At 41.3% G+C, this 23,307-nt stretch overlaps 1 protein-coding gene across 9 annotated transcripts in view; it reads left to right on the plus strand.

Moving 5' to 3' along the window:
- The window catches only part of EPHA4 (EPH receptor A4), a 270,547-nt gene that overhangs the window by 103,433 nt on the left and 143,807 nt on the right, over positions 1-23,307 (plus strand). For 7 of the 9 annotated variants that reach the window (XM_062582330.1, XM_062582326.1, XM_062582327.1 and 4 more), the window contains 2 exons: positions 5,783-6,007; positions 6,189-6,315. The exons of 1 other annotated variant lie outside the window; for it this stretch is intronic. The gene's annotated coding sequence lies outside the window, so the exon portion shown is untranslated. The remainder of the gene's footprint in view (positions 1-5,782; positions 6,008-6,188; positions 6,316-23,307) is intronic. One more of the 9 variants, XM_062582334.1, reaches the window with a different exon arrangement.

A 23,307-nucleotide genomic window follows, 5' to 3' on the forward strand; every position in this document is an offset into this window, starting at 1 on the left:
CCTGTTGCGACAGGTCAGACTTTCAGAAGTAACAAAGTCAGATCGATAAAACAAATGCCTCAATTCTGGCAATTCAAGGTGTTTTCTCATTTCTCGATGTATAATTAAGTAGTGAAAGTAATTTAGGAATCTCCTTGGAGAGTAAACCTCTCCAGTTTCATCAAAGTTGGGACAATTGCGGTATCTCCAAGGCTGCTTTGGTGAACTTAATCAATTCATATTGGGATTCTGGAAGCTGCTGAGGCCCCTCTGCATGGGACAGCCACTGAGAGTGGAGGACACCAGAGTCTTTCTCTCATTCTATCTTTCAGTGCAAGAAGCATTCCCAGGAATACAAATCAGTTTCTTTCCATGTACTCCTAACCTCAAACCATTTTCCAGTGCTTTTGCATTGATGGCTTATCTCTAGAAATGTGCTGTTGTCTGTAAGATTTACAGTGTCTGAATCTGGTGGCTCATTTTGCTTGTGTTGGTGCTAATGAAGAAAGAGATGTGAGGTTTTCTTTTGTTTGTTTCTCTGAAGATGTCTGTGTGCTGTATGCCGACAGGAAAGTACGAGTGTTAAACTGGCATCGAACCATAGTAACTCTCCTAAGCCAGTCAAGCGTGTTGCACCAAACTCATGTGGAAATAGCTGAGAGCAGAATCTGTCTCACAAGCAGATGTCCAAAGGTAAACAAAGTTCATCTCCACACTTCTTTATGGTAACGTAGGCGATTAGACAGTTAGAAGAGTGACGGTTTGCCTGCTCCTCCGTTATTCCTGGGCAGGTGCACCAGCTGTGTCAGTGTTAGGATGTTGAAAAATAATATCCAGTAATGTTTCCCTAGAAAGGAGAGTCACTCGTCAGAGTAAATCCAAGGAGATCATCGGGCTCGGAGAGCAGCTTTGTGTTTAACCAATGTGGGCAGGTAGGAGAGGTGTGACATTGAGAAGTCACGAGTGCCTCCTACCTCATTCTTTCCAGACAGGCTTCTTACAGGCCAGGAGTCCCAAAGGACAGTGCTATCACCTTTATTACTTTCCCCCTAATGAGATTTTTCTGATTTCTGGCAAAGCCACATCCCATATCTCGAATGAGGTACCAGTCTTCGCTGCTGCAGTCAGCTTGGCCTGTGGTGGAAAAGAAGCTATAACTCTCGCCGTCTTGCATTTTCTCGGCCTTCTTTGATCCATTTGAAACTGGACAGAGATGCTGCCCTGACTGAAGGGGCTAAATTCAGCCCTGACAGAACTGTTCCGTCAGTCAAGTCCTCAGTAAGAGGGAAGTTTGCCTAGACTCCCATTTTAGATAAGACTTAGGACTAGTCTGTCCCCTTCCTTGCAAACAAAAGCCCATTAAAATAGGCAGGACCACTCTTGTAAGCCAGTACTTACCTCACACTACCCTTAATGGCTTTAAGTCACTATTACTCAATCCCCCAGACATTTGTATAGATCGCCACTTCACTTACAGCTTCATACTTGCAGCCTTTGGTGCCACTTTTTAATTTTAACCGAAATTTAACATATGAGTCACATAAAGCAAACTAGGGCTTAATGCTTCAAGCTGTAATAAAGTTACTTGGAAGTGAGACCGCTCAATATTTTTGGAAGCATTTAACACTGGGTAGAATGGCAAACTGAAATTCTGGAGCCAAGATAAGCATAAATTTGAAAAGTCTAAAATTTTTCCTTCCAAAGCTACATATTTTAGGAATTGTTGACCTCTACAAAGCTGGACTGGGTCATTTATATTTAAACCTGTTTTTGATGTTGAAATTCAGTTTTGCATGGCTGATTTCCAGTGAAATGTCCGAGTGGCCTGTGGTTTACTTCCTCAGCGCTCTGTTAGTGTATCCCAAGTGTAAATGCCTCTCACCGCTGGAAATGCTGTGAGTTTAAGAACCCACAATGGCTTTTCCCTCCTGGCATTAGTCTGGACACCGGGCATAGTCTTGCTGTTTTTTGAGATTTTTTTTTTTGCCTCACTTCTGTTATCTGCTGAGGAAGCTGTAAGTTACCAGATTCCCTAGGAGCATGATGATGGGGATCTCCAAGGCAGTGAAAAATGCCAGCCCCTAAACCCCAAACGTGCACTATCAGGTCAACAAACAGCAAAAGTGAGAGGGGAGGAGGATGAATAATAAAAATGAAAATCCTCGAGGCAATATAGTTCCTTTTTTTTGGTTGTTGTTGTATAAGTCAAACAGATGATGTGGACTGATGGAGATTTTGGAGGGAAAGCTGCCCTAGCATGTTCTGGTTGCTCATGCAGCTTTTAGAGGTGATATCAGGAGTGAGGAAGAATATATTGTTTTCGCAAGTTTTAAAAGTGCCCAGAGTAGGATATAACCGGCTTCCTCATCAGATCCCTCTGCAGAAGTCAGTTCCTGCATCCAGCCCCATTTCTTTTTCCTGCTCTGCTGGTGGCCCTAGAGTTTGCTCCATTGCTGTCCTGTTTCTGGGAGCTGCCTGTGGAGTGATGGGGCACCCTGGCTTCAAATTCCCCTTTGCTGCTGGGTCAGAGCTGACCACAGGAGCTGTTGTTGGTATTGCAGGGAGGCAGTTAGCAGACTGACTCCTTAATTGGCGCTGTAAATGCATGAGTAATGTGTCCGTGGAAGCAACAAAAATGCCACAAGAGGAGCAGTTGTTCTTAACAGTCGCTTCCCTGGGGAGACATCTGACACGGAGCTGGGCCTCGTGGACGGCCAGCCCTTTTTTCCAGAGTAGTAATCAGCAACAAACAAGGGAAGGAGGAACCGAAAACACTGCAGACCTCTAATGTTAACCTTGCAAAGGAGAGAAATGATGACTCTGACTCTGGTACCCATAAATAGAAGGAAAACACGATGTGAAAAACAGGGTCTCGTTGCTTGAAAGGCTGCTTCACAGGCCTCATCTCTGCTCGTTCCGGCCAGGTGCCAGTGCCGAAGCCTTAGAGAGTGTGTCACTGCGCGTCTCTGAGCCGAAAGGGCAATCTTTCACGGGAGAGATGTGAAGTTTAAAAATAAATAAATAAATAAATAAATACGCATGACTGAAAGAGGAGCAGATAATTGCAGTTTGTCTCCCTGAGCTTTCATGAGCAGGTATTGCATAGAAAATAGCTCATATAATTGTATTTTGGGGAGCCTAGTTGCAGTCAGAGGTTTATAGCTTTTTGGCTTGCAAAACCCAGCTCCGTTCAGAGGGACTATCAGCAAGTGTCACCCTGAAGAATTGGACCCACTACAGTATTTTGTTACATATCAGAAAGCAAAGTGCCAGGCTCGCACACTATTAAGCAACAGCAGTGGAGCTGCCACTCTCAACCTCATTATTCAAGCCTCTCTTTAGTTCAATTATACACCTCTATGGCTAAGGAAGATAGATGGAGGTCATTTGGGAGCTGTAAACCACAATGCGCTGAATGCAGAACTGTGTTCTTAAACTGATTTACACCTTGTTCTCCAGTGTTGTACAGCATGGGCCTTCGATTGAAATGCAGCGGCAGTGATTGAAAAGCCTTTTTCGTGTTCTTAGCTTCACATCCACTCCCTGTAATTATTACCTTGATTAGATGGTGAGAGAAAACGACTTCTGCTTTCTGGGTGGTGACAAAACCCAAATTTGGGGACTGTCAGCACAGAGGCAGAGGACACACTGGGGAGGCACAATGGTGTTTACGTCTGCAGTAAGTTAATTCTTGGCTGTGTGTATTGGTCCAGTGAGGAAGAAAAAAGGGAATTGAGAGAAGCAATTTGCCTTTCCAGGAGAGACAAAGAACTGCCATCTTGTACTGATTTACCTCCCATAAATTACCTCCACCATCTCACAGCATGAGGAATGTTGTGTATATTAAGGAAAGTTAATTAAACAATGCAGATGCACACAAAAAAGAACCCTTTCATGCTATTGACAGATCATTGTAAGCTTTCCTCATATGGAACACAGGCATTTTTAAAGTAAGTTAGTCCAAAATATACTGTACAAAAACATCTGGGACCAGCTTCTTAAGGCAGTGATTCTGTGGGTACAAAAGCTAACAGCCAAACATCTGGTTACCCAGTAGTGCCCCAAGGGGACACCAATTTAAGATTTCTGTTCCTTTGTTTAACAGTAAATCAGCCTTATGGTTTCTAAACGTTGTTCCAGAGCTCAGGCAATGCAAGCACCTTGCTTTACGTGTTAAGCTTCAGTCGCACATTAGTTAGGGCTTTTGCTGACTTGATAGAAGCAGATGCCAGCTGTAAGGGAGTTAGATCTAACTGAATATCGCCTTGTATTCCAGTGTTGTGTTGGGAAACATTTTGTCAGTCTAAACTATCTAGTAAATTAAAAGAGGAGAAAAAGGCGATGAAAACAAAGTGATTTGATTTTTTTTTTCCTGAAATGTAATTTGTTGAGTATCCTGCATCTCTAGGAACTCATACTTATTTAGAATTAAATTATGAGAGTAATCATGATTTTCTTCTTTAACAAAGAGAACAGGAGTTAGCACAGAACCACATGGACTTTTGGTAGAGAAATAAAGATTACTTTAGTAAGATTGTATTTTCATTTGTAGATCAGAACCTGCCTCATGAGCTTTTCTTCTTTTATTTATATGCAGGTTGACATTAATTAGCATGAATGAATTCTTATTTATGGCATTTTAGAATTTGTTTCAGGTGGAGCATTTTTTGCTGATATTTTTATTTAATGGATTTAATCACAGAAGATACTTTGAAAGATTAATATTTTTTTAAAAAATACTTACTCTAAAATATTTGAAGTTTTCATCATAAGTATGTTCAACAGTTTCATTTTAAGAGTTAATCCTTTTAAGTAAAAAAAAAAAAAAAAGGCAGAACTACTCTCTGTTTTGTCCTCATTTAACCCTTCTTTTAATTTCAGCAAGTCCATTCATGAGTCCTCAGTGATTTTAGTAATGTGGCACTGTAAAAAAAAAATCCCTAATTCTGTCCACAGACCTGCTTATGTGATGCCACCAGTTCACAGTCATTCTCAGCTAAAGGCCAGTATTCAGTTTGCTGCGCTGCTGGTAATGTTTTGTCTTACTGTTACAATGCTATTGTCTTTTTAAAGGAGTAAACAAATCTCTCATAACTACCTTAACTTCAGTATTCTTCTGCTATGGAGACACATGCTCTGTTTTTGGTGGACATGCCTCCTGGTAAGGTCATATTTAATGACTTCAAATTGTTAATATAAAACTCTTATAGTATTCATTTGAAGCTTTCAACACAAGCGTTTAATCAAAAATTTGGGCAGCAATTCTCTCAAATAAAGCTGGCGTTGTTCCTTGGTAACTGCGTCGTTATTTTTCTCCCCCACAAATAATTTGATTGCCTTCTTATTTATCTCCCTTGGTTGCACTGATGCAACTGTTCGCAGGGCTGCCCGGTGAAACAGATAAGGAAAATGGTCTGAACTAAAAAGCAGCTTGCCCAAATGCTCTATAATGGCTCATCAATGGGCAGTAACTTGTGGCAGTAATGTAACTGCAGGGATGGAGCAGAGTGGAAACTCATGGCCAAGGAGGAAGAGGAATGGTGTTTAGGCCAGTACAGATGCTGACATTTTTTTAACCTCAGACTATCTGCTATGTTGATATCTGCTGACCAATATGCCAAACCAGGTATTTGGATAGCCACTCTCTAATTGTGAGGGTGGAAACTCCCTGATATTGCAGGATGATAATTGTTTTCTTTTCCTGTCTCTTTATGCTCCCTTTCTCCCCAAAAGATTAGCAATTGTACTTATGAGTACAACTCTGAATAATACAGGCTTTTTGATTTATTCCTTATCCTGACAGTGAATTTCAAGTATACCATGCATCCTATGCTGGCTGAAATACTGTTCTCAGAGACTGTGCCAACATCCTACAGCCTTTCATGCACAGAGCAAGGCACAGGTCTGCACCGTGGAGAGGGGAACAGGGAGAAGGAGGGCTCCTCACCCCTATGTATCAATTGCCTGTGGAGAGCATTACTGGGGAAAGCCAGTCCACCTCTTCTGCATGAGCTGACTCAGATTTCAGGTGCTTCAGAAGAACTTTGGAAATCCAGGGTGTTGCTGCTTTGTTTCAGATGCAACTATTCACATTTATGCTCTTAAAGTAATAGCCATCTTTATTTCTCAGGTAAGATGCTGACCAGCCTTATTTTCAGGGAGTGAGAACTCAAGGTATCACATTCTGAATATTTCTACCATTTTGCAAGCCATGGATAGAGCAAATCTTTTGGATCTCATCTTTCAACTTCTCTGATTTTTCCACACCATGAATCTCAGCAATGTCAGCTCCAGAAATTACTGCATGCAAGCTCAGAGTCCTTGTAGAGAAGGCAGGTGAGTGTATTGCTCTGAGTTACGGAAAGCATGCTGGTCCTAACAACACTACATGTGGATCACCATAACACTTCTACTTTCTTTGTGCACTTCTTTTACACATGAGATGTAAACAAGGAAAAATCAGTGTCTTCTCTTTTGCTCTATCTTCTGCTTCTGTTAAAATCCTTGTTTTTTTTTTCTGTATTGAGGTGAACCAAAGACTGAAAGTGCCCTGCCAATTTATTTGAATGCATAGCAAGGGGAAGAATTTTTTCCACCTGTGTATTTGAACCTTGGAAGCTTTGTGCATGCCAAGTCAGGATACCCACCAGCTCTTAGCTGAAACCTTCCAAGCAGAGAATATGTCTGTATCAACTAATTCCAAGAAATATTGGAAATAACATTCTCGTGCAAGTTTCTAAATGCTTAAGCAGAATAGTTACGTTACATTTTTGTTTCAGTTTTATGCAATGATCTTCTTCAGCAGCAACATCTGATTGCTTTATAAGAAATCGTAATAAAGTACTTAAGAAGATTATCCAGGCAGATTGCTCAGTTAGCTAAGAAGTCTTGACCTATGAGTCTGAATAAACGGCATTGCACTTACTGGCATGACCTATCTAATGAGCATGAAACTGCCATGGGTAGAGAAGCTACTGAAATGTCCGTAATTTGGGGTGGTAATTCTGAAAGAAGGTTACACCTACTTAAAGTTTTCTTATTTGCTCTTTAAATCCTGGAGGAGGGTTTCTGAAATTTGTTTAATGATCACAGCAGTTCCTGAGGAGTTCTGAGACTCAGAGATAGGCTTGGAGCGAGCTACATATCATAACAAACAGTAGGACTGTTGATACAGTATATCTGGATTTTTTCTGTTAGTCCAGCTGGTTGTAAGGCAGTTTATGAGCACATACTGCACACACCACTGCAATGTAGTGGCCTATAGGCAGAAAAAAGCAGTGAATGAGCCCCATTTGTTGAGGAGATTGTTTGTGAGATCTTGCTTCAGGGATAGGCCAAGCAGGGCTTAACATCCAAGTCCTACCGTCCTCTAGCCACTTGCATGTTGTATAAACTACAGGTGGCAGTGGTATTCCTTCTCTGTCCATGTTTATTTTAAAAACAGAGGCATTACAGATATGTTTTATGAAGGTTTCAATCCTTAGACCTGCTCTAAATACGGCTAATGGAGGGCAATTCTAGAGGACTGACATGCTGCTCTGCCTGCTTTGGGGATCTTGACCTGGCTTTATCTGGTGATAGGTACTTAGCTGCTCCGGCTGGATCAGTAATGCAGATGTAAAACTGCAGATGGGAAGATGGGAAACAGAGAAGGATGTACCTTCTGTTTGCTTAGCTGTTCTTGCTGAGGTGTCTGCTGAGAGGAAGATGCTTAGAAAAATGCAGGTTGGAAGGGACCTCTGGAGCTCCTCTAGTCCAACTCCCTGCACAAAGCAGGGCTAACATCAGAGGGTGCTGAGGTTATGTGTTAATGCTTCTAAAATCCTTGTATGTGTTTCCATATTTTTTTCTGGACCTGGATTTTGGTCATTTAGTTTAAACAGCTGGAAGATGCATTAGATGCAGAGGTCACGAGCCTAGCTGTTGGGACCATCATGTTACTGATCTAATAGCAAATAAATGGAGCAAGGTATTGACAGCTCTGTAGGATGAGCTTTATGTAACACACAAAAGAAAGAATCCTCACCAAATTACATGAGAACACAGAATTGCAGCAGCAAATAGGCTGGATGATTTTAATAGAGTCACAGATTTTAAAGCCAGAACGGACCATTGCGATCATCTGTTCTGACCCTCTTCATGACACAGGCCATCAAACAGGACTAATGCTGAAATAAAAGAGCCTGCTTAGCACTACTTTTTTAAGATAATTTCTAACTATTATAATATTTTTCTGAGTTATTCTCTAACCCCTAAATTACTCTCTTTCACATAAGGCTGTCTGTCAATCTGTGCTCTGCTCCTTCTCTGACAGCCTCGTCCCCACCTTCCAGTGTCTTCAGTGCCTTTTCTGCTGCTGTCAAACTTGAGGTAATTCATTTTCAGCTCTCTTAAGAGACCTGTCTGAGCATTGAATGATCTGGACCCTCACTATTTCATTTGCCGTCATTATTTTTCAGCTAATGGTTAGCTGGCAGCATTGGATTTGTTTTTTAAATTAGAAACGAAGTAGGTTTGTATTTTACAGTCATTTCTGTTCAGTCTCAGAGGGAAAAATATACTTAAAATTTCTACAAAGATACTACACGCCCAAGCTCTATTGTTATTTTTATCGCTTTGAGTTACGCACAATTTTAGTGGGAAAAGTGTATGAAGTTACGGTGCGCAGAGCTATGTGCGAGGGCGAGCGACTCTCGCAGAGGCCTCCGGGCCGCCTTTGTTACAGGACGTTAATTTTAACGGGGCACTGAAGAGCAGCCGCTGGCAGGGACAGCGCATAGCACTGTGTTTTCTCACAGTACTGTATGTTTTCTGATACTCTAAAGGTACAGCAGAGCTTTTAGGAGTAATATTATTAATTTTACTGTTCTCCAGGAATAGACTGCAGAGAGTTGGAAATGTCGTTGTTCTGTCCGGCTCTGTGCTCAGCTGACATGGAGCTGCGATTTTCAGATGGAGAAAGGGAAGCAGCATGGTTGCCTGATTACCTTTTACTGGGGTTATTAATTAATCAAGCACAAGCTTGTTACAGTGACTGACTTGAGAACAATCTTAGCAGCTTTACGGAGGAGGAGGGATGAGAAAGAGATGTAAAAAAATCAAACAGTAGAATGTAAATGTATTTTCCTGAAGACAGCAGGTCCAAAAGGTGAGAAAGATTTTAAATATTCAGGTCGCTGTCCTGAAGTTTTCAGAATGAATAGGGATATTGGATCTTCACATTTTCTCACAAAGTCTATCAGCAAATCAGCAAAGTACATCTTAATTCAGAGCACACTAATAGCCCCGTTTAATTTAACTGCATAAAATGATGCATGCACAGTTACTTGCGTTCTGTGCATGCATCACTGGTGCAGTGAGAAACAAAGCTATGGATCCTGCAAGGTGCCGAGCGCTAGCAATAGTCTCGGTCTTGAGCAGAAGTTCCCTATGACCTGCTCTTCCCACACGAGGGTAATTGTCAATTTTGATCACTTTATTATTAGACTAAAAAGTTATCAATATGGAAGGTAATTTACTCTCTTCCATGAAATTCTCTATCATTTAATTTCTTCTCTGATTATTCATCAGCTGTCAATTTATCATCAGCAAATTGTATCTTCTCCATAACTGAGTTTGCACAGAACCTAAAACATTATGCAATTAACATTAGTTATAATAATACTTCAACACTTACAGGGGGAAATGTCAAGAAATTTAGATGTAATGTAGAAAGGATGAGATGGAGAAGGTGTTCAAGAAGTAGTGTTTAGTAGGGACTTAGTGACATAAAAAATTATCCAGAACAAGCAGCTGGGAAGGATTGCATCAATGTTGACCTTCCCATTTTTCCCAGAAATGGTTCTGCTTAATAAAAGAAACATAGATGTGGAATGGTTTTATAGCTTATCCTTAAATATCTTCATGTAATGTCTAAAACCTCATCATTACCATGTTTAGCATGAAAGGCAGAAAGTGAGCAGGTCATTATGTTGCAACGTGTTGACACCATTCCTCAGTATCTTCTTCTAAAATAAATACCATCTCTCTGTAGATTTGTTATAATTGGATTCTACGGCACTGTAATATGTAAATCATAAACTCCATTTACCAGTGCATAAAAATAGAAGATGATGTGTCTTATGCAAAGGTATACAAGCAACTAACAATGTTTAGGATAACCAAAAATATGTATTTTATTACAGTTGTGACCCAGAGTCTTTATCTTCTTTTCTTTTCCAAAGAATTTTACCATCCTTTCTTGGGCTGCTCCCTTCTGCTGCATTTCACCCACCTGTACCACGCTGCTGCCTACAGGTTCATTGGCTCTTTAGTCTGTGTTTGTAACCTTTTGATCACAAAATACCTACCTTAAAGCTGATGAGCAAGAAGGTATTTTAATTTGTTATGTTTTGAAGTGCATTTAGTGCACCCTTATAATTTGGATGTTTCACTTTCATGTTGCTGTTTCCTATCGGTCTGTGGTGAATGAGTTTGGTGTTTGTAAGGACAAAATAGACTTGCTTTTGAAGGTGTGAGAGCGGGGAGGGCCAGTGGAGCTGCCTATGAAGGGGCTGCCGTGATGGCAAGGCAGGCTCCCAGGAGGGCTCACGTGCTCGTTTCCCTGGCCAGCAGGTGACCTGCCGCAGGTGGGTTCCCACAGCAGAGCGGGCGGTCACACGTCTGCTGGGGAAGGGACCACGGTGAGAAGTAAGGAGACCATTTTTCCGTATGGCTTCACTGCCACCCCGTGTGGTGGTACTCAGGCAACCCCTGTGCTAGGTCCAGCTTTCAGCAGCTGCCCACACATGCCAGCGAGCGAGGTGAGGGCTGGGAAAGAGGCTGCCGTCCTGGGGACGCTTAGCAAGGGCCAGATGAGAACAAAACTTGTTGCAGCTCTAGTGGGAGCAAGTGGTGGAGCGTGTGCATGAGGCGTGAGAACTGGCTGCTGTAAATCTATGTGAGCTCATGGGTGCCGAGTGAGTTAATAATAATAATAAAAAAGTAGCAGGCCCCTTATCTTTTGTCTCTGAAGCTCACTTGTTTTTGGTCCTTTAAATAAGGAAGAGCAAATCTAAAATCCATCTTTTGCACTAGCTCGATTCTTTCTTCGTTTTCCTCAGGCCTTTCTGTTCCGAGCTGTTCCTGTTGCCTGAAGCTAGTTACTGGTAGAAATGTGTTTCCCATTTACACAGTATTGACACTATTTCAACATTCAAAAATTGCATAAATTTGCTGTTACAGTATGTCCTAAGGTGAGCTTTACAACCAGCGTCCATTACCATGTTCCAGAGAGACCAGTCTGTTACTGTTAAAATGCGTTTACTTTACTGATGTAGGTAACATCACCACTCATTAATATTATCAACAAGTCATCTTTGGAATAATTTATTCTACACTGAGGTGTCTCAGGAAGTTACAAGTTATTTTCTCACCTGCCTAAAGGATTTCAGCAACAAAGAGATCAAGGAGGAAATGTGAATTTCTTCAACTGCTATTTAATTCTAGTCTTGCTGTTTTATCTTCATATGATTTAATGTTATGACAAAGACATCCGGTATTCTCTTGCTATAGAAAACCTATCAATTTAACTCTTATCCTTTGCTAACCGTATACTCAGCATATAGGTTCAGGAAAGAATTAAGGCAGACATTTTCAGAGATGCCTTGGAAATGTAATTGATTAATTTTCTTTGAATTCTAGTGTAATATTGATGTCTAGTTCTTAAAGGCACTATGAAGAACTCAACATAAATGTATGTTTACCTGAACAATACAAATTCTAATAACTTTAATAACTACTGTACCTATCTGTTATCATTAATGTTAGACTGAAGTTTGAAATTAGAGATAATAAAATGTAATACCTAACCCGCCCCCAAAATATTAGAAATCTTGAATCCTCAAAAAGAAAACATAGGCCCAAAAAGCTCGCTTAAAAACACTACTGTTTTCAAGATATTTTTTGTGCTAAAGTGAAAGGATGAAAAGCCTGTAGCTAGCTTCAGCAGAGTGTACGAAAGTGTTTAAAGGGGAACACTTTTATCGTTAAGAATTACATTTCCAGAGAAAGGCCTTTGATACTAAGGAAAAAAAAATTGGTTGTGCAATGCTGGAAAAATCCCATCACTGCTCTCTAGCTAGACCTGAGCCTATAATACAATGGGATCCTATCGTGATCTTTCATTCTACTGAGCCCACTATATTTTTTCTTGACACAGCAATTACTACTTAATCTTGTTAGGATAGATGGTAATGGAGCCTAGTTGTAAAATATCCCTTTGTATTTTTTCTTTTATTTTGTTTTGAATATATTGCCTTGATTTTTATCACATTTATGTGCACATCAAAGGACAATTATTCATTGTTAAAGGCAATCTGCAATCAATGTCATTTCTGTATTTTGTTTACCCAGATTAGTGGTTAGATCCTGCTCATTGATTCAATAAGAGCTTGACTTACCTTCTCCTCTCCCCCCGCCCCCCTCCGGGTCTCCATTTTACAAAGGAGCAGATTGTCCTTGGCCCTGGCCTTGGTGCACAATGAAAAGAGCATGTGATACGGATTCCGACATGCTTTGAGGAAAGACCCGCGGTATTTACCTAACCAATCACTGGGGCAGGGCAGTGCATAGCCCCTTCAAGTCCCTCTGGCTTCCAGGAAAGGAGAGATGAAGGACAGGGACTGGCAAGGGTGGAAGGAGAAATGTAGGGAGGGATAGGATGGGAGAAAATCCCTCAAAAATGAATTGGCAAGAAATTAAGTTGTGGTTTCCAGCTGCAAATTCACTGTCGTGCAAAGGCTGGGAGAGGCTCTGCTCACCAGTGACAGCCCTCACCAGTTGTAGGGCTCCTCTGAACCACCTTCTGTCATGAAAAGCAGAATCCATGCCTGGAAGGTACCAGTTTGCCCAGTGAGCTCTCATGACAGAGGGCTGTGGGTTTTGGGATATTCAATTAGTGAAGACATCTAGGTGGAAGAATAATGAAATGTACTCAGTGCTTTGAGGTGCAACCCAGAGCAAAGGGCAAAAGCAGTCCTTTCTGACCTTCAAATATGTGCCTCTGCTTCAGAGTGTTCCTAGTTTCAAACAATTTCCTACGAGTCCACTAGAAACCTTCCTGTCTTCAGCTGATGGGATATTTGTGCTCTCCACCCTTTCCTGTGACTTTGCCACTTGTTCTATTTCCCCTTCCTTGAGTCACTAATGAGTTGGGTTCTTTTCTTCCCCCATGAGCTGCATTCCTGTTCTGATGAACAAGAAACTTAATGTAACATTAAGCAAAGAAAGAAACTCATTTTCCTATCTCTCTAACTTGACTCAAGCTATCAGTTACCCTGGAGTAAAGCGGAGATTGATCTGCCCCATGTGTACTTGCTGTATTTAACAATAACACTCAGCGTGCCTTATCAGTCTCCCGGTGGAAGTTTTGATCACAGACCTGAAAGAAGAATAAGCCTATGTTGACTCTTCCTGAGGATCTTGGCGTTTGGCAAAGTGTTTGCCTCGCTGGTTCTGTGCCAAAGCCTTACAGCCCTGGTTGGCTGCACAAGGAAGGGGGAGACGAGCAGAGGAGAGAGTCTGACCCTGCAGCAGCACCCATTAAGGAGTGCCAGGAAAAAGCCACACAGAGTTCGTGGTGCCATTTTGCTGCCCACATTTAGTGGGGAGAAGTTACATGGGCAAGGTAGAGTTGTCCCCAACATAGTGAAACTGGTCTGTCACAGGGACCATCTCAGCCATATCCATAGCTTGCCATAACCAGGCTGTGATTTTTCATCAATGGAAATAGGTTGTTTTTATTGCTTTTTTTTTTTTTCTTTTTTTTTTTTTTTTTTACTGAAGACACATTGCTTTCTGGAGCTCCAGGTGAGCTCATGTTCTCCCAGCATGTATTTCAATGGGAGTAATATCCAGTTAAGTTGGTTCTTTCCAGTTTGTCTATGCCAAAAGGAATGTTTTTTTCTAGGTGAGTTGAAAAGCCATAATCTTCTCACTTTTCAAATCCTTCCTCAAGAAACCTGTATAATGTGCTGTGTACAAGAAGTCATCCAGTTAACTTTGTCTTGACTAGTGGTACTCAGGATAGAACATGTTTGTGGTTTTTTAGGATAAAGGGTACTTAAAAATAGAATATGTTATTATTCGTAAGTATTTCATGCCAGATAGTAGATCTCTAGTCTTTTTTTAATTAATTCTCACACTAAAATTTAACATTACCATTATATCATTGTCATTTCAAGCTGCAGCATTCTGCCAAGTTCTGTTTTTTTTTTCTTTATTGATTTTATTCCTGTCTAAAACCTCTCTCTGTCATTCTGTAATAGAATAAAAATGGGCTAAATCAAGCACTTTATCCAATCGATGACTCTTCATACTTGACCAAGAATCTCTATGCCAGAAATAACATTCCACAGTTTGGAAGCGATAAGGATGAAAAGGTCCATTACACTGTATTAATCATTGTTCTTTCATTTTTCTTTAGGCAGGACAAGTTCCATTGCTGTTTATTCTGTGACTTGTGAGGGGGATCTTTGAAGCCTGTTTTACAACAGCAGTGACCTTAGGCTCCACATGCTTTCTTTGACTTTTCAAACTGCCTTTGTCAAAATATATGCCCACTGGTGTGGATAGTTCACATATGCAATTGCTAGGACTGAACATAGTACCAAATGGAAGCCTGCAGTGGGGAGGCTGTAGTTTTTCTGTGCCTGACCTGAAAGAAGAGATATGGTATGTGCATTATGGAATCAGGTTGATAATTGTGCATGGAAATATTCAGATAGTAGACATTGCCCATAACTGAGACAACTCAGGAGGCGTGCTGGGGCCAAGTAAGAAGGCTGTTAAAATTCATCTGCCTTTACTTGTTGCAGAAGGCAGGAAACAGGCAAAAAGGGTGAGAGGTCTCGGGGTGGAAAGAGCTCATCGAAGAGCATGGTTCAGCTGCTTCCGTGTCAGACAGGAGAAGTAAACCTTGTGCTTGATTTGGAGCAGGACTGTTCTTGTTGCTATAGGAGAAAATGACAAAGCAGTAGTGAAAGAGAATCTTTTCTTAAGCTGAGAGTTCATCTTCTGCTATGCTACTTAGAGCTCTTTCTGTAACGTATATGCTAACGAGGACCTGAAAAGTCAGGTGTTTATAATATGCATTTGAAGAGATCAATCCAATTCACTCGAACACTGGTGTAGCTTTGCTCAGCTCAGGACTAGGTCTGATAAAATGCATCGGAGTGGCTACACTGACTAGGGCTTGCTGAGCATCTATGGGGAAAGTACAGCACTGCTTTTGGATGGGCTCTACACCCAGTGGGTGGACTGCACTTTTTTAGAATCAGCCAGCAGAAAAATGGGTAAAGGGGGAGTCTTCAGTCATGTGCAATTGCAAAGAGGCTCTGTGCAATGTATGCAAGAACTTGGGAACTTCTCCTGAAGGTAAGAGCCTCTTCTCACATAAGCAAGCAGGACTCTCTCCTTTTTTTTTGTTTTGTTTTGTTTTGTTTGTTTTCTTCTTCTAAGCAATTAGATGAGGACGTAGAAGAATGATGCTGCTCAGTCTTCAGTGGTTTAACAGAACCACAGCCAGTTCCTCCTTCTGCCAGAATGAATTCACCTGCACGTCTTATGGAAGGATGGCCTGTACGCGGTTGTGGAGGAAGGCGCGATATCATGAAGAAAAAAGCTTGAGGTTGATGGGATCAGAAAAAGAGGCTAGATGAGGGACTGCAGCTGTAATCTGGTGTGGATTATGCAGTGTGAGCTCCCTGCCATCTGGATTTTCCCAAATACTCTGATGCAATGAACCCAAAACATTTTTGCTCTAACTTTTTTCCACTGGAAAGGGTGAAGAATCTGATTTCTCTAGTCCCGTCCCAACAGTGTGCTTTTGGGATACTTCCAAAAGTGTAATCATGACCCTGGGAGAAGGAAGTTTATCTAGAGTTAGGAATTTCCTAGCAGGAAGGAAGTATGGCTTGAATCCCTTCAGGCAAAAGAGGATGCTCAGTTGAGGCAAATGCTTAGGCTGTGTAAGAGGCACTTCCTAGTCACATCTGTCCTCAAGCAAAGTAACTACCATCAAGATTAAATTATATTTAAATAAGATCTTTCAGGATAGAAACTTTGGCATCGCCTGAAATATAGAAGTTAGCTGCCCAAGTCCAAAATCCTTAATTCAGTAGATTGATTGCTAATGGTCAGTGTAGAATTAATGCCAATGCAACTGAAATTGGATCTTTAGAAACAACAAAGTCCTGCTGCACTTGGTGAATGCAGAATTTGTCCCACAGTTATTTTTAAACGTGTAGAACCCTCCATTTTACTTTGGATATTCGTTTTCTTCCTCTTTCCTCCTCAAAAAATAGTAAGATTTAATATGGCTTTCATTCCACTTCCACTTTGTGAAGCAGTACTTACAAAGTAGGTAAAATTGAAAATTACATGATATGTAATTGAGATCAATAATTAGACCTACTTTGCATAATCTCAGACTATGTACATGACTGTCAGGGTGCTTCTCATTAGAAGTTTGTGAAATGTTCTTGCTTTCCTTTGCTTTATGTTAACAGTTTCTTAGTGTCTTTGTTATTTCCCCACACAGAGTTGCTCAAATAATTTCTTTACGTATTCTGCCATATCCCCGTTGATGTGGATCCACATTTTTTGTCCATTTAGTTAAATAGAATTTTTACAATGACTTACACAGCATTCAAAATTCAGGATGAAAATATTTCCAAGAATTTGCTATTTTAAAATAATGTGGATTTTTTTTAAAAGCCAACATTCTTGGTATTGAATCAGATGTTATGAAATGTAGATACCTAATGTGGCGGTGCTTCTGTTATTCACGACAGATCAATTTTGAATGGAAGGTTATGGCAAACGGTGCAAAGCAGACTGCCACAAGAGGTTATAACAGCGATAGATCACAGGTGACATTGCTTTGTGTAGAAACTACAGGCAGATAAAAACAAACAAATTACCAGGGGAATAGGTTTCTCTTCTGGTGTTGTCGGCAGAAGGATCAGAATGTTATTTACTTGTTAGTTTACAATTAAAAAAACACACAGAAAAAACGTCATCAGAAATTATTTTGGACTCTAGATCTTTTCTTGAATGTTCAAGTAGTTTTGTAGTCCTTTGGAGAAAAATAAGCAGCAATATTTTATTTTGAAATTGTGACTTATTAAAATAAAGCATTAATGCCTAGATTCTTGCATGCTTCTTAGCCTGAGTAAAGCCTTTAATGAGCACCCCAAGTTTATATGTGGAGTGTAGTGCCGATTAAAGAAGGAAAGGTGAGAGACCCCTCCCCATCTGTCAGTCAATCTTGTGCAATAGCAAACCTGCAGATTATTACACATAAGTAGCTTGCGCCTGGCCCATCACCTCCCTGCCTGGCTGCAGTCACAGCATCAGCTGAAATGGGGAGAGGGGTTCATACTTGCTTTTCTTGACTCAGAAAAGCGAGAATGAGGAGAAGAAAACCAAGGATGATTTCATCATGCTTGCAGGTGAGTGGATCAGGGCGAGTGGGCTGGCTGGGTGGTGTCGATGCTGTGATGCCTGTGAGCTCCCTGGCCAGGCAAACTGCCACCTGCTCACCCTGTGCATTCCCCAAAGACCTTGAACACTTGTTAGTTGCTGAGTGCCACGGCTGTAGGTTGTATATAGTTGTTGTGATTGTCCATTGGTGGTGTTGATGACAGCTAACAACTTCTCCTGTGCATTAGTTTCGATAATCAGTTCTCCTATGGCTACAAGGTTCAGGTTTTGTGAAAGAAGTTTCTTCACACATAGCAAAATTGATATCAAGTTGACCTACGGGTGATTTGCTCTAAAGTTCCTTTGGGTTTTCTTTTCTTCAGCTGGCTGGAAACAGGCTGTTTCAAGTGAAATTAGTCTATCATAAATCTTCTTTCACTTCTTTTTCTGCCACAGGCTTTTTATTTCCCTGTCAGTGGTCTTTGATTTTTTTAAAAAAATTTATTTATTTTAAGCTAGATTTAGAGGAATTATCGTAGATACTAAGCTGATCACCACAGGAGTGTTAGTTCAACTTCGTTTTACCAAAGAGACTTTTCTTGAATGGTCTGGCACCAGGAGTTTCTCCTACGCCTCAAATGTACCTTTGTTGTGTCGCTTCTGTTTTGGTGTAAGGACTCTTTTCTAGGATGTCAGGATGGAGTAATGGAGTTTGTTTGTTACCATCAAATTTTGATGCTCTTTCTGAAGTAATTCAGAAAGAAATGATCAAGTCTTGCAATATAGTGTCTCGAAGTGAGCCAGCTATCCATGAGTTAAGTGAAGATATTACAGCTGTTGCTTTATAGGCTGTAAGTTCTTGGATTTCATCAAAGCCTTAAATGTTAGCCTATCCCAAGGGGTCGACCTTTACATTAAGTATCATTTGTCAAGGATTAACACAAAATTAAGTTTTAATTGTACTGTATGAGGGAAAGTTGGATTTGTTTGAAAGAGGTAATAAAAGGAAATTTATGTGCTTGACTAAGTGGCAGAGTAGGATTGGGTGACTAGCAGATGCTGATATTTGTTGGAGAAAAGGAGGGCGGTAAAGTAAGAGAGGGGAGACGGGCCCTCCTTTTGCTGATAACCTCCTGAACCGGTGGAATTACGCCGGGGTCTCGCGCTTTGCTGTTTGAGGATGACACCACCAGGAGTTTTCCTTTAAGCCGGACCTCCCAAAGATTAAAACCACTCGGAGCAAAGCCAGCTAGCCAGCCTCTCTCATGTTGTTGCTCAGGAGTAAAGCACACTCTTCACTTGTACTCTCAGTAATTTGGGACTTGACTGAGATTGAGTTTGACAGTAAAAGAGATAAAACTTATCATTTGGTGTCATGCTTCAGTACATAGCCCAGGAGATAAATGACTCATTTCAGAGGCTGATGAAAATGTATTTGTTCCTTCGCCATTGTATGAGCTGCTATGTTCTCAAGCAATGTTACAGTAAAACTAACATCCATTAGCACAAAACAGCTGTCTGTAGAGTTAAAAAGAATTAAAGCACAGCTGTGTTTCAAAATATGTATGTATTTTCAGATTTCAGCCACAGGTTGATTAAGAGCCATTAGGTGCTTGGGTGGCTGGGTCGGGGGAAAGCCGAAGTGGCCCCTTGGTGGAGGACAGAGAGCACTTAGCAAAGGTCCCTCGGGCGAGTGATCCCTGGGCGTCAGGGAGCACCACGCCATCCCGAGGGTGATCCGTGCCAGAGCTGGCGGCTGCCTTCCGCCGGCTCATCTGTTACTCTGCCCTTTTGGGGGAGATGTCAAAAAGGCCATGCAAATATACAGGGATTACAGAAGGATGGATCTCCGTGAATGGCAGCTAAAGCAATCTTAATGGGGCTAAGCAGTACAAATAGCGAGGCTTTGAAACTTCATTTTAAACCGAAGGGAAAATATTCCTTCCCGTGGGGCTGGAGAAAATGGCATTCTTTCTGCCAAAGAGCAGCCTGCCTGCAGGGAACTATTTTACACACTCCCGTTTTTTCCCTTTGCAGTTTCCTAGGCTGCCTTCCTTCATGAGCTTTTGCAAATCCTAAAATCCAGAACAAATCTTTGCATGTTTTACGTAGTTCCCATAATAATATGCACTTCTCTCTACAAAAAAAGTTAAACTTAAGGTCCCAATTCAGAAACACAGTTAAGGAAGTGCTTAAATTCTTTTCTGATCCCTGTCTCAGCTCAGCATTTTCTTCCCCTTTGGAATGTACTTATGCTAATAACCTTAAAAAATGTTTCACAGGATATATTTTTATACCAAACAATAACTTTCATGTAGGTTGAAGGATGTAGCAAGATGCATTGTTCCTTTTGCAGGGTGTTTTTTTAAAGTGTGTCTAATAAAATTGTTTTTACAAATATAACTCCGCAAAACAAAGTCAGATGACAAATGAGTGGAAATTTAACGAGTTCCATAAAACATAAAAATCAAAATAAAAACCAGTGTTTCCATGAGCACATTATTTATAATCTCCGTGTCTTTGTATTTATACAATCCTTCTTGTCATGAGCTGCCTGAATTATCTATTCATATACTGTCCTTTTAGTCAGAAAGTATCTTACTTTCTTTTAGAGAAAACCTGCTGAGGATTTGCTCAGTTTCAGTTGCTTCTGGAGACCGTTTTTTTTTTTTGTTTGTTTTTTTTTTTGGTTTTTTTTTTCATTTTAAATAACCTCTACATAACACAGAAGAATGTTTGATTCTTTTTTCTTGATTTATTTACAAGTCTGGAACTGCTTCTACTTTCTGATCACCATTTTGTATTTTTTTTTTTTTAAGTATTGTTTTCCTCCTCTCCCCCCCCCCCCAGTGTTTCAGTATCAACCTCCCAGAAATTTATACAAACCAGTAACTTAATTATTGATAAGGGGCCCCACTTTCCACCTGATAGTTGCCTTTCCGTGCTAAGCAGATCAGACACTGACTCATTAGACTCATTAGTAACATAATGAACAACTTTGTTCATTATTGCAGAATATCATAATAAGGAAAGACTCATCTTTTCTTGTGTGGTAGCCTCGGAGTTTCAGTGTTATTTTCTCACAGTGATTGATTTTTTTTTTCCTTTTTCTTGCCAGCGCAGGCAGCTGTGGAGGTAGCTGGACTTGCTGGTTGCGCCCGCGGTGCGGCGCGTCTCGGGGCAGCGATTCCCGACGCGTGCCGAGCCGGGCCAGCACCGCTTTGGGCCGCTCGTGTGGCGGAAACCCACTCCCTGCTCTCCCAGCTCCGCGCGAGTGTTTTTCTGCCAGATTTCTGAAGGCTTTTCTCTTTTCGCATGTTGTGCTATCTCTTTCTTTGTGATACAAAACAGGGGTGACAGGATGGAGGTAAGATTGACTTCTTGTTCAGCTGTCCTTCTCCTGGATCGTTTTTAACCTATTTTTGGGTGAAGAGGGATTTTTTTTCTACTAAGGAAAGCCTTTGTTTCAAAGCAGGAGAAAACATTTCTGATCTACCGTTGGCTGTTCAAGTAAACTTTCCAGTAAACCTTGCCTTGCCTCGCCTCCGAATTTATCCAGGCAATTACGTAGATACATAATGAAGCTCTGTACTTAATGAAAAGCAGATTTTTTTTTATTTTTTTTTTTAATGGAAGAGAAGCAAACCATTTACTGCAGATGCATGTGTAGTGATTTTTTTGCAGCCTACACTAATGTGCTGATGCCTGGCAGATATTCTGTAGTATTTGGTACGTTATACATTTGTGCCTTTCCAGTCTGTGCAAAGCACGGTCTCCTGAAGGCCTTGCCATCCAGCTGCCCCCCTGCTGGTTACGCTCACCCGTGCTACGTCTCTTGGGGAGGGATTTCTCTTTCTTGCGAGTTTGACAGTGCCGAGAACAACGAGACAAGGTCATATAGAGACTAACATGGTTTAAATAATACTTAGCAGTTAGCCAGCTGTTTAATTAACTGCGAGCTGCTGACATCTTCTTACTTGTGTTCTTTATGAAAGGATGCCTGAAAGAGGAGGTTGGTCAGATGAAGCGTTAAGCGACCAAAAACATGTTCATGCTTAAAAAAAAAAAAAAAAAAAAAAAAAAAACATACATGTTTCCTCTTGCCGTATTACGCTGCATGTCTTGCTCTTGTATCGTGCCTGATGAGATGTAATTCCCTGTAAGGCAATTCACATCTGGCACCTTGCTAGAAAATTAGAGCAAAATTTCTTCTGTATACTACTTCCATTAACCCGGGGGAAAACGTGCTTTCACTGATCGTGGCGTGCTTATACGTTTAAGGCATAGTATAGCCATCTGGGAGAAGGCACCTATACCTATACGTACCTTGCCCTGAGCTTAGTGCTGTCAGGAGGGGCAGCACGTAGAGCGGGAGGAGTTGGACCGAGGTCGACTGTGCCCCCGCGCAGGCAGCAGCGTCCCTGGGAGCGGCTGCAGCTTCTCGGCGGTTCGGCGTCCGGGAGCGCAGTCAGTGCAGCGCTGTTCCCCCCCGCGAGGGTACAGTTCCCAGCTGGAATCGGTATGGATAGTGAGTAGCCCTGCTTTAGTCATCCAGTCCAACCAGTCTACTGGTTCATTAAAAACTGTGACCGACTGTCTTGGGTCCTACACTTACCTCGGTCTCTTCCCATTAAAATAAAATTAAAATCAGTTAATTAAAAAAGTAAAAAAAAAAAAAAAATAGTTCTGTGGCATGCACTGGCTACAACTGAGAATATCATGATTTCCTCCAGAAAACAGCATGTTTCAAAATATGTTTTGGCCCCAGACTGCTGCAATGCTTGGTACCACTTCTGTCAGTCTTTTCTACAAGTGTAAAATGTGAATTTGTGAGGAAAGGTTGGATTTATTCTGGTAATGTAAAGGCTGAAGAAAGGCTTGATATGATACTATCCTTTGATATTGTTTCTGAATAGGCAACAATAATGATTTTTTCCCCCTAAAATGTACCATACAGACTCCATACTTTAATAAAAATATGCAACCCCCTCCCCATTTAATTATTATATTCAGAAATTGAAAAGACATGACAAAGTCAGTCGCTCAGGAGCCCATGGGTGTTTCATATGGATTGGTTCACTAGGTCCAGCCAGGCCAGCTCTCGGCTCGTAGGAATCTGCCTGGCTCTGGGGGCATAACAGCATCAGCGCAAACAGTGAAGTGCCCAGTCGGGACAGCAGAAATCCCCCAGGCGCTCTGGTCCTTCTGGCTGCCCTCGGTTTGGCAGTTTGGTTTTCGCTGCGGCACTTACTACTGCTTGCAGAGCCAATGATCAGGACTGAAAAAATTACTAAATTGAGAGAAATGATCGGGAGCCTGAGTTTCAGCATGTACTGCGAATTTTAGAAATGTAATTTTGATGCTCCCACAGTGAAAAAAGGTGATTTCAGAAGAACTCTGCCTGTCCCCAGTTAGACCTTGGCTTTTATACAAGAGCCGTCTGAGGCCCTCTCCTAGGGGTCAGCCTGCCGTCCCAGGGGAAGTCGACGGGAGTTGCAGGTACCCCTTTCAAAAGCGTGTCCCTAAAACGGCTTGAGAGTCCTTCACGGACAGGTGCTCCCCGCCTCCGCCCCAAGCCCTTGGTGCACAGAGGTCTGGAAAAGACGGAGCAGGAAAAACTTCAAACTTGAACCTTCTGCATCATCATTTTATATCCTAAAGTAAGCTCAATAGCAAAGAGAGCTTTAAAGGCTTTCCTTTTTGTCACAGTGCTTTAATGAGAGGTGTATAAACCTGGATTGATCTTGTCACCTTAGGGTTTATTACACTGAGACGCTAGAAATGTTTTTAGGTGATAAAGTTCTGCTCAAGTACTCTGTAAATAAATACAGTAACAGAGTGAGTTGGCTTATATCAGAAAGATGA

Source organism: Rhea pennata, chromosome 9 (genome assembly GCF_028389875.1).
Source record: "Rhea pennata isolate bPtePen1 chromosome 9, bPtePen1.pri, whole genome shotgun sequence".
Lineage (NCBI taxonomy): Eukaryota > Metazoa > Chordata > Aves > Rheiformes > Rheidae > Rhea > Rhea pennata.